This window comes from Panthera leo, chromosome B2 (assembly GCF_018350215.1).
Source record: "Panthera leo isolate Ple1 chromosome B2, P.leo_Ple1_pat1.1, whole genome shotgun sequence".
In the NCBI taxonomy this organism is placed as follows: Eukaryota; Metazoa; Chordata; class Mammalia; order Carnivora; family Felidae; genus Panthera; species Panthera leo.
The window spans coordinates 118024107-118035611 of record NC_056683.1 but is presented as its reverse complement, the minus strand read 5'-3'; the positions used below and the strand labels follow the sequence as shown (position 1 = coordinate 118035611).

The 11505-nt window shown below is 42.0% G+C and overlaps 1 pseudogene; it reads right to left on the bottom strand.

Moving 5' to 3' along the window:
- Window positions 1-2432: 2432 nt before the first annotated feature.
- LOC122220764 lies at window positions 2433-11304 on the bottom strand (annotated as a pseudogene).
- Window positions 11305-11505: the final 201 nt, after the last annotated feature.

Below are 11505 nucleotides of genomic sequence, written 5' to 3'. Positions count from 1 at the left end.
TAAACCTCTACGCCCCCATATTTTAACTTAATTTTAATTTAATTTTAATTAAATTTTAATTTAATAGCACATTGGGCATTCAAGGTAAAGTTTGCATCAATTTCCTTCTTAATAAATTGTATATCTGGGCTTAAACTAATAGCTGTGGCTATTCTGTTAGGAGCACCTCATAGAAATTCTGCTAAAGGAGCAAGTTTGTTCATTTTTGCTGATCTTTTTTTTTTTATTTTTTAAATTTTTTTTTAACGTTTATTTATTTTTGAAACAGAGAGAGACACAGCATGAACAGGGGAGGAGCAGAGAGAGAGGGAGACACAGAATCTGAAACAGGCTCCAGGCTCTGAGCTGTCAGCACAGAACCCAACACGGACCATGAGATCATGACCTGAGCCGAAGTCGGACGCTCAACCGACCAAGCCACCCAGGCGCCCCCATTTTTGCTGATCTTTATTCAGCCTTTGATGCCATGGCCTGGTATTAAGTACTGCTATGAACTAAGCTCTTTGAATTCAAATATAACCCTAGTTATTGATTTTAATAGAGAACTAGCTCCTTATCAGTATGGGACCTGTGGGAACATTCTTCACCTGTGTCTGATAACAATGTTTACTGGGATTATAAGGAGTGTTCCCTGGCCCCCTGAACCCAAAGCACTTGAAATCACTTTCTGATGAGCTGAATGCATAAAGAGCAAAACAATAAGCATTCTTCCATGTGCAGGCAACATGATTCATTGTCACACAACAGTAATTATCTTAACAGAGCCTGGCCCTGCTATTTATAGTACTATTAGAAATAAGAGCTAAAGCTCAATGTTTCCAAAGTAAAAGCTATAATTTTTGGAAAATGACTTTTATTGTTTTGAGAATACAACTCTTTCAGTTAACTAAGGGTACATTTTACAAGTACCAAAAATATCTAACAAGAAGGTACATTAATTAAATTTTAGCCTCTGAGAGTACTTTGTTGGGGATTTTTTTCCTGACATGAGACAGACCTGTTAATATTGATTTTGAATTTTTCTTTCTTTCTTTTTTAAAGTTTACCTATTTATTTTGAGAAAGAGAGTACAAGTGGGGGAGGGGCAGAGAGAGAGCGAGAGCGAGAGCGAGAGCGAGAGAGAGAGAGAGAGAGAGAGAGAATCCCAAGCAGGCTCTGCACGGCCAACGCCAGCACAGAGCCCAATGCAGGGTTTGATGTAGGGCTCAGTGTGGTGTTACATGCAGGGCTCGAACCCAAGAACTGTGAGATCATGACCTGAGCCAAAATCAAGAGTTGGACACCAACCAACTGAATCACCCAGATGCCCTCTTCTCTTCACTTTTTAATTGGATTTTTGTTTTCTTTTTATCAAGTTTTAAGAATTCCTTGTATATTATCAGATATGTTTTGTAAAGACTTTCTTCTAGTCTGAAGCTTTTTGTTTCATTCTCTTAGCTAGCCTTTCACAGAACAGAACCTTTTAATTTTAATAAAACCTGACTTATTAATTTTTTCTTTCATGGATTATGCTTTTGGTGGTGTATCTAAAACATTATTGCCAAGCCCAAGATCACCTAGATTATCTCCTATGTTGCCTCTTAGAAGTTTTATAGTTTTTCATTTTACATTGCAATCTATAATTCATTTCAGTTAATTGCTTTTTTTAGAACAATTCAGAAAAATAAAATTCTAGTTTATCGTTGGACAACACTGTTTCACGCATATATGAAACAGGCCGGAAAAATAAATAAATAAACAGCAACTTCACTGACAAAAAAAGGAAAAAAAAAAACCAAACACCTTTATCTTTGGCCTTTTTAACCATCTCATACAAAGCAACTACTTAAAGTATAGCTAAGTACATACACAAAAAAAGTTACCAAAATGCTCAGAGTAAGATTGGTTTCTTGTCGTTTTTGCTTTTTTTTTTTTTACAAAGTTTTATTTCTCCTTTGAGATTATAATGAACATGGACTCACCACAAGTAGAGTCAGAAGGAGGACAGAGAATGTTCCAAAGTCTGGTTTGGTCATCAGAGATCATTAAAAATGGCCCCTAAAAACATGTGGGAGGGGTAGAGAGAGAGAGGGAGAGAATTCCAAGCAAGTTCTGCACTGTCAGCACAGAGCCCTACTTGGGGTTTGATTTCATGAACCACGAGATCATGACCTGAGCTGAAATCAAGAGTCAGACGCTTCATCAACTGAGCCACCCACACGCCCCGCCCCACAGCTTTTCTTTTTCCTTTTTTTAATTCCTGAGAACTACGAATTCCTTGCAAGCACAGCTTGTTTCTGCAGATTATTTTCCAAACATGTACAAAATGGAACCAAAATGGAGAATCCCTTAAGAACCCGAAAAGGTGTTCCATTACTTTTAAAGCTACATTATCTGGTAGCAAGTGTTCCAGCCTTCAGTTGCCAGCCACTTCCTCATCCTGTTCCCAAGAGTTAGCTGGATGAAAACATCTTCCCAGTGATTGTTTTCATTTCTTTTTTCTTGGCACCTGGGCATGCATGATTTAGCACCTTGAGGAATGTGTTTGCCTGCATACTTGTGTGAATATGGGCCTTTAAGTCCTTGATGTGGTAGTGCAAATAGTCCCGGAACGTGGGAATCACCCAGAACATGGTGTTGTCTTAAGACTGGCATTGGTGTAGTGAGGGAACAGCATGAAGCTAAGATAGCCAGTGTTGTCACCCATGATAGCATCTGTCTTTCAGCTCGAGAGGAGGTTCCCTGTGGCTAAAGAGGACCTGTAGGGCTGTATGGCTGGCTCTGCCTCCTTCTTCAAAGTCCTGCATGAACACTTTTCCAATGGCCGCATCATCAACATCCTTAAGCGCTATGCTGAAGACGACTGTGACTCTGTCTTTTTAAGACTCAGCGTACATGGTCTCATCATCCCTACATGGATAACTGCCCTGTTCTCTCCTTCTTTATCCTCTTCTTGGAACTGGAAGTATTTCTCAAAGACAGAGGCAAAACAATTTCATTTCAACATGCCAACCTGATGCACAGTGGAATCTTGGATGCCAGCAGATTTCCAAAGTCACAATAGCAAAAAAGATATTGTATCTTGACTCAGGATTTACCAAGAAGCTCCCATACACTCTCTTTAATAACTCATCAGCACTATGTGCCTCAATTCCTTGCTGAATTTCAAAGAAATACTGACCATCACTTTTGTTTTGTCTCCATTAGGATTTGAAATACGATAGCAGACTCCATCGAAATCTGCACATGTGACTGCTGCTTCTGGTTTGCTGTGAGGGGCTGCATTCTCGAAATTGAGTGCCAGCATCTCCTCAATGATGCACTTGTTTGCCTCCAGCAGGATCCTGGCAGCAGTTGGCCCCAACGCCTGAACCCGCCTGCCCAGCCACCTAGCCACCACCACTGCCACCTCACCCACCTAGGCTGAGTGATTTATTGTTGTTGTTGCTTTTAAGCGCTTTTGGGTTTACCCTGATGATGTTTTCAGAACATTTTTCATCTTTCGGGCTTTCAGATTTAATCATTGTATGATTTCCTGAACCTGGAATGGCTTCTTTGTGGAATTAGCCATTCTGTAGTATTTATTAATCATAGTATTCAGATTCTCTCAGTGGTATTTGCTTATTCCATCAAAAACTGTTAGTGATATCGTGTTTTCTGTCAAGCATCACGTAAGCAGCACATAGTTGAATTTTAATTTAAAAAATAATCTGAAAATCTTTGCTTTGCCCTTTTCCTTTTATGACATAGCTGTTCTATTTAATCTCACCTCAATCATTTTATTGCATGTTTCTTCTTTTTTTTTTTTTTTAAATGATTTGAAGTTTCATTTGCTTTCTGCCTTGTACTGTTTGGACTATACTTTATCTAAACTGTTTTCTGGTCTTGTTTTGCTGTATTTCTCATTACATTTTAGACTTTTGCTCACTTTCTCCTTGAAACTCTTGCTTCCTGCAGCATCCATGAAGCCATGTATCTCCTGATTCTTCCGTCTTTCCTCCGGCACTTTCTTCTCAATTATGATGTTAGGCCCCTCCCTCTCTTCCCATTCCTCAAATGCTGATGCTCTTCAGAGCTCCCCTTTTCTTCTCAACCCACTTTCTCCAGGCCATTTTGGCCATTTCCTTGGATTTAATTATTATCCATACATTAACAATTCCCAATCCTTCAGATCTATCCTAGATCCCTCACTTGTACTCAAGACCATAGACATATAACTAACTGCCAAATATCTCCATTTGGACACCCCACAGGCACTTTAAACACAATGTGATCAAAATGACTCTTGTTTCTTTCCCAGTGAACCTGATTCTCTGCCAGAATTTTCCCTCCAGGATTTGATAGCACTATCCACTTCAATCCTAAAGCCAGAAAATCTGGGAAGATATTTAACCCTCTGGTTTCCCTCAGCCCTCATAGCTCTCACCACACCTTTCAGTATTCTTGATTCCGGATTCTACATAACAATGGAATTCATCTTCCTCTCCCTGTCCCCAGAGCTTCTGCTATGGAGTTAAGTGACTACCAGTTCTTACTTACTTAGATCCTACAAAAGCTGCCTAATTGGTCTTTTTCAATCTAACCTCCCTCCTGCAAACAGAAGAATCTTCTAAAATGCAAATATGACTGTGTTGCTCCCACACTTAAAAGTCTTCAGTGGATTTCCATTACTTTTAAATAAATCTTGGAAGGCCCTCCTTGATCTTGACCTCACTTATCTCTGCCATCTCTTCTTTTTTTTTTCCTGCCACCTCTCCTTGAGCCACCCTCTCTATCTCACTATATTCTCCAGCCATAACTATACTACGTTTATGTTAGCTCCTTGGACATGCCATGAACCCTATGGCAGCCACTGTAAATTGCCACCAGTATCTATCCATTTTCTTCTTTTTAAAGAATTGATCTCACTCCAGATTTGGTAGGGTGCATAACTGCTGGTTACTACTTTTACCAGCCACCCCTGCTGTTAGGTGTGGCTCTGTGACCAGGCTTTCATGAATGGAATGTGTGGAAGAGTGATATGTGCAACTTTAATGTCACTTCCTTAAAAATAAGTTGATTGCCCTTCATTCCTTTCATGGGGCTGGAGTGTGAATGTGGAGCTGGTGAACAACTTTTGACTATGAGAATGAGGAAACACACAAGGAGGTTGGGAAGGCTATAAAACGGAAGGAACCTGTGACCATGAAGGACTATGTGGCATACAGATTTTTGAGTTCTTAATTATAGCAGTTTAGCCTATGTATCAGTCAGGATCACTTGGGTAATGCTGCAGTAACAAACAACCCTTAAAGCTAAGTGGCTTAACACAACAAAGGTTTATTTTTCACTCATGCTACAAGTACAGCACGGATCAGTAAGGTGGCTTTGCTCACGTGGTCATTCAGGGACGCAGCCTAATAGATGGCTTCATCTAAATATATTCTTTAATGAGGACATAGGAGAGAAGGACACTTGGCAAACTGTGTTCTGTCTCTTAAAGTTTCCAGCTGGGAGTCAGGCATACTACACTCAGGGTGCAAGTCATACTGTCTCACCTAATTCAAAGAGGATTAAGGACAGATAATCCTATCATGTTTCCAGAAGGAAGGGAAGAACAGAATATGTGTGACTAGTCCTGATGACTAGCTCAGCTTCTGCCTTAATGTGTCTTAACTGGTGCTCCCTCAAAAGAGGTAACCTCTGTTTCTCTTGCTCAAGTGTTTGTAGGATGTTTTCTTTATGTTTCCAAATATATATTTCAAAGATCTCACAAGACTATATCTTCTTCTTAATCCTTCCTGCAATAATTACCCTTGGGAATCCTAAAGTAACTATTCCCTTTGCATAATATTTTCCTAAATATTTATCTCAATATCTGAACTCTCTCCAAAGCTCCAGTCCTAGATTTCCAACTGCCAATACCTGTCAAACTTGGCAAGCTTAAAACAATTGACTGCAGTACTTAAATCTGATTCTTCTGAGTTTATATTCTTATTTTGTTTTATCTCTGTATCTCCAGGCCCGAAAATTAGTGCCTGGCATGAGAAGGGGCACTGCATACTTAATGAATGAATGAATATTATAAAGATTTTTATTTATTTTAAATGTTTATTTATTTTGAGAGAGAGCATGAGCAGGGGGAGGGGCACAGAGAGGAGGAGAGAGAATCCCAAGCAGGGTCTGTGCTATCAGCATGGAGCCTGACACAGGGCTCCATCTCATAAGCTGGAAGATCATGACCTGAGCCAAAATCAAGAGTCAGGCGTTCAACCGACGGAGCCACCCAGGTGCCCCTGTAAAGATCTGACAATGGCTTGCCAACCAGGAATCTTCTCTGATTCCAATTTCCTCCTTACGAGCCTGAGCACAGTCCTTCTCCTTGCCACAATTGGCTAGTCCAGTGCTCTTTGCCTAGCAACTAAATGATTACAATAGTTTTCTCACAGTTATCCCCATCAACAAATTTTTTTCATTCTTCTACCTACTTTATGGAATGTTCCCATATTAATTTCCTCGAAGCATGTGACATTCGGTCACACATTCTACAGCCCTGTAAGGAGTGCAATCACACGCAAGCAGTATGGTATGTTCTGAAGGTAAGCACAAATAAGGCACAGTCTCCACGCTTGAGAAGCTTACAGTCCAGTGGGAGACAGACATGTGTCTAGAGACACAGAACCGGGAAAGCAGAGCCAAAAACAGAGGAGCACAAAGGTGGAGTGACAGATGTGACAGATGTTGAATCAGCCAAGGAGTCAGAGAAACGGAGACACTTACTTCATGTCCTAACAGACAATTAGACATTCTCCAGAATCAGCATTAGATGGAAATAGGAATGATTCCTGTTTTGAGTCAGGAGGGGGAAGAACTGGGCACCAACTGGGGCTAGTTTGGGAGTGGGCAGGGATTGACGGCAATTTTATCTGAGGACCTCTGTTTTCTCTCTGATGCGTGAGAAGGACAAAGGATGAGTCACTGTGCTGTGTAGTCCTCCAGGAAGGCCTGGATGTGCTGCCAGCTGGTGAGAATGGCTTGGTTCCCCATACCTGCTGGAAACCTCTAGCTACGTCCGCAGCATTCGATTTAATTCTACAAACAGGTACTGATGTACTGGGACCGGTGTTTGGCTACAGTAGGTAGCTGCTCTTCCTTGTCCTTCCTTGCACATCTCCAGAATTCAAGCTGTGTTTTGGCTTTCACAAGAATACTCAGATATACACTGCTTTCCAGGGGAGGGAGCCTGAAGTCAAATGAATTGTTGCATGGATTTTGTAAATTCAGAGCAGACCCAATTGCTTAGAAGCAAAGCCTTGGCAATGTTTTATTTACACAAGCCAGGCTTTTTTCAGAAAGAAAATAAGAGGGTTTGGGTTGGGGAAGGGGGCCGGGAGGAGTATTATTTTTGGAAATCCAAGGGCTGAATATGAATATAGAGCCAAAGCCTGGAAAATTAAAGGCATAGATTTTGGGAAGGGAAAGATCATCCTGTCCCCTGACTGCACCCCGCCCCCGCCCCGCCACCACATGCACCCCATCAAAAGGAATATAGTCTGACCAGCAGGCAGGAAGATGTGGAATTTTGTAGTTTACTTTAAGTGTGCCTTTTGTGCAAGGCCCTTGCAGAATAAAACAGATCATGTGATCTGATGAAGGTGATGGACAAATCCTCTTAACAGAAGCACACGAGGAGTGTTCTTTGTCTTCCTACTGACCTAGACTTTGTTACGATTCCTGGCTCTTATGCTTGGGATTCCAGAAGCATACAGTTTTTTACAAGATACTCTAGAAATGTTCATGGACCTTTCCCTGATGAATTTCCAAAAGGACTAGAAATGCCACTTTAGAAAATACGCAGGATGCTGAGGTCACGTACATGAGCTGCCAAACACCAGCAGAGACAGGGCATTGGATTAAGCAGAATTGTACCCCCGCCCCCCACCCCACTCATTCGACGAACCCATAAAAAAGAGAACCGGAGGCTTTCTGAAAGAGAAAATCTAAGCTTCTAACTGTCCTCCAAGGCACACCCTAGAAAAGACTTAATAGCTAAATAATAATTATCAGGCAAATCAAATTACCTTTATAATAAGAAGCACACTACTCTTACTTTACACGAAGAACTGCTGAGGATTACCTTGAAATCTCCTTGAAATTGGTCTAGAATTGCTTTATGGTAAAGAACCTAAAAGACACGTTTTCTTTCATTCTCTCTTTCAGGCAGATTTGTAAGAGAAAAATTAATGCTATGAAGCCAGCCATTTCTTTTCAAAAGATAGATCCTCCCTTGCCACACCTATTTTTTTTTCAATATAGAACTTTAGTATTGCTCAAAAGGATATGAGCATGTCAGGTGGCCTTTAAAAAATGCTTTTAAAAGAAAGAAAAAAATAATCCAGACAGACAGGAAATCACCAGAATTCCTTTAACTCTTTATAATTTCTGGAAACGAGGACACCTAGGGGCGCCTGGGTGGCTCAGTAAGCGTCTGACTTCAGCTCAGGGTATGATCTCACAGTTCATGAGTTCCGGCCCCACATCGGGCTCTCTGCTGTCATTACAGAGTCTGCTTCAAATCCGCTGTCCCCCACCCCCTTGTCCCCTCCTCAACTTGTTCTAAATAAATAAATAAACTTTAAAAAATAATAATAATTTCTGGAACTGAGAGAAGAGCTTGGAGTGTGGTTAATTTCTCCCCAAGGAGATGTCAAACTCTCGTCAGTGGAGAAGCCTCTTGTCAACATTTAGGACTCCAAGGTGTGTAGGAACATGAGGAGTCTTATACGCTACTCCAGTCACCTGAACTTTTGTCAAGGCAAACCAGACCGATTCTGAACGGGTGGGTCATGGGTGCAGCCCGTGCCCCCCTGGATCCTGTCATCTGGCTGAGGCGACCATGCCCCAGCTGGTGTGAGTGTTGGCCTCTGATGGCTCACACCTTCCCCTGTCACAAAGGCCGAGCCTTCAGCTGTGTGAGAGTCTCCTGCCTGGGAGGTCATGCCCTGCCCCAGGGATGGACGGTAGAACAGCTGGCACCCAGTGACTGCCTTACACAGAGGTTCAAAAGGCTGGCCTCTCCTCGGGGCATGACAAACTCTGTGGGACAGCTGTGGTCAGCGTGTCCCCTGTGGGGCCTGGCTGAAGCTAGGCCATAGCTCGTCTTGACTTAGCTTTCCTTTTTGTCAGATATCTTGCTCTTGCAACTTTCTCTCTCTGGAGAGGATTCCATCAACAAACGTCTTCCACAAGAATCCTGTCTGAGGCTCTGCTTCTCAGAAAGCCAACCTGAGACAATGCAACAGAATAAAATCTGAGACTCTCTTATGTTATTTCTACAATCCCTCTTTTCTCCTTTTTCCTCTCTATGCCAGTCAATATTCACGCTTTTCATATTTTCTTTCTTTCCTTTTTTTTAATCAAAATCTTCCCTCAGGAAAAGATCTGACAGCTTCAGCCTCATACACATTAATGATATATTAGGTTTAAGGGTCTCTCTCCCAGGGCATTGGCATCTTAACGTGATACAAAGAACAGGACTGGAATTAAGGGATGCATTATTGGTGGCTCCAGAATTCTGAAGGGATGAGTTAACTTTTCAGCAACTCAGCCATCACATCACAGGTCATTATGTGCTCTACCTAAACATATTTCACCTTAATTAGAAAGGGCCGATGTCATTTGCTTGTGCAAAATTAGAACTCCTGGCGTTGTCACAAGGACTCCCAGGGGTCCTTCCAGCTTCCCCGTTCTTGTGACGTCATGAAGGAGACTCTGGAAGCAGAAGCCAAGTGTCTCTTTCCCCACTGCTGTATCTCATGGCCTCATTCCTTCCCTGGAATTATGGAAAATTAGACCTGCTAGTTCAGCATTTCTCAAAGAATTCTGTGTTCAAGCACCTTTGGAAAACATAATTTATTATCCCCTTTTCAGGAGGATGTATAGTATTGTTAATATATTAAGTCAAAGAAATAAGATTCAATGTATTAAATAAATTTAAATATATTAAATAAAGAATCCTATTTAATTTACTAAGCCCAGGCTTTTCTAAACTTATCCATATTCGAATCCAATTTTTATGGCTCATCATTTAGGAAATACCCATCTGTTCCAACCTCCTTATTTTACACATAAGAACCGGAGGCCCCGGAGTTAAGCTTCTCTGATTTTTCCACCTCCCTGGGTGACAAGCCACCTCAGTGATGTGACACGTCCTAGAGGCAGTGCTGTCCCGCATCCACACTGACAATGTGCTGTGTGCCATCACTGGACGCTGTACCACTTTTCCAGCTGATATAGGCTGACGGCACAGCCACCTTCACAGGGTCACTTCATGTGGTTAACAATTCAGGGTTGGCCATGTAAGCTTCAGACCTCCTATCGTATCTGTATAAATAGCCAAAACTGTCCCGGACCCAAGTTGACTAAACAAGTGACCTGTTTGTTTTTATTGGGTGTGTTTTGGTGAAGCTGAAACATGTCTTGGAGATCCCAGGATGTCACCTGTTTTAATACACATTCTCTGTTCCAGCAGATCTCAATGACTTTGATGATACCAATTCTCCGGTTTTTTATCAACGATTTTTTTTCTTAACAAAGTGATTCACATATATTAACACTTAGCAATTCTAGATTCTTTCGCTTTCTGGTTTAAATTATCTACATTCCCTGTTTAATAAGAGTTTGGCTTATTTTAAAAAAAATTATGTTTTATTTATTTTTGAGAGCAAAAGAGACCATGAGCAGGGGAAGGGCAGAAAGAGAGGAAGACACAGAATCTGAAACAGGCTCTGGGCTCTGAGCTGTCAGCACAGAGCCTGATGTGGGGCTTGAACTCACAGGCTGCGAGATCATGACCTGAGCCAAAGTCAGAGGCTTAACTGACTGAGCCACCCAGGTGCCCCATAATAGTTTGGCTTTTTGATCAATGAAGTCAAATTGAAAGGCTCTTATTCTGTGAAAAACCAAAGGGTTTACACTCAAATAGGCTTGTCTTTCAGCTCCAAGCCTGAGGACTCGAGTGTCTTCAGAGATATGTCACAAAGCTTGCGTATGTATAAATAAATTAGAGCCGTGAGTGCGTGTGTGCATTCCAAAATAAATCCTCAGGCTTCCTGCTCCCTTTTCAGCTCAGCTGAGGAAACTGTAGCAAAGAGCTGCTCTAGCTGGAAAGAAAATCAGCCATTTTATACCCTGTTCAGTATGCAGGCTTTTATCTGGGTCTAAATGTGTGTATAAAGAAACCATTAGGACAGCTTACTTCTTGGCCACTCCATCTGCCACCTCAGCAGGAGCGGACACACCACAGAGAACCTGACCAGGCCAGTCTGGTGCGGCCACGCCCCCCATCACTAAAGAAAGCCTCCTGTGCAAGTTCAAGGATGCGCAAGTTCAAGGAGGGCAGCCACGTGTGCACTGCCCTCACTGCCCTACAGCCTTGCAGCTCAGGACTTGCAGCCGGCAGATTGGCTTGGGGCATCAGGACCCCTCTCCCCTTCCAACCATACCAGTGAGAGTGTCTCCTGGTTCCTGACCTGCAATCCATCCTCC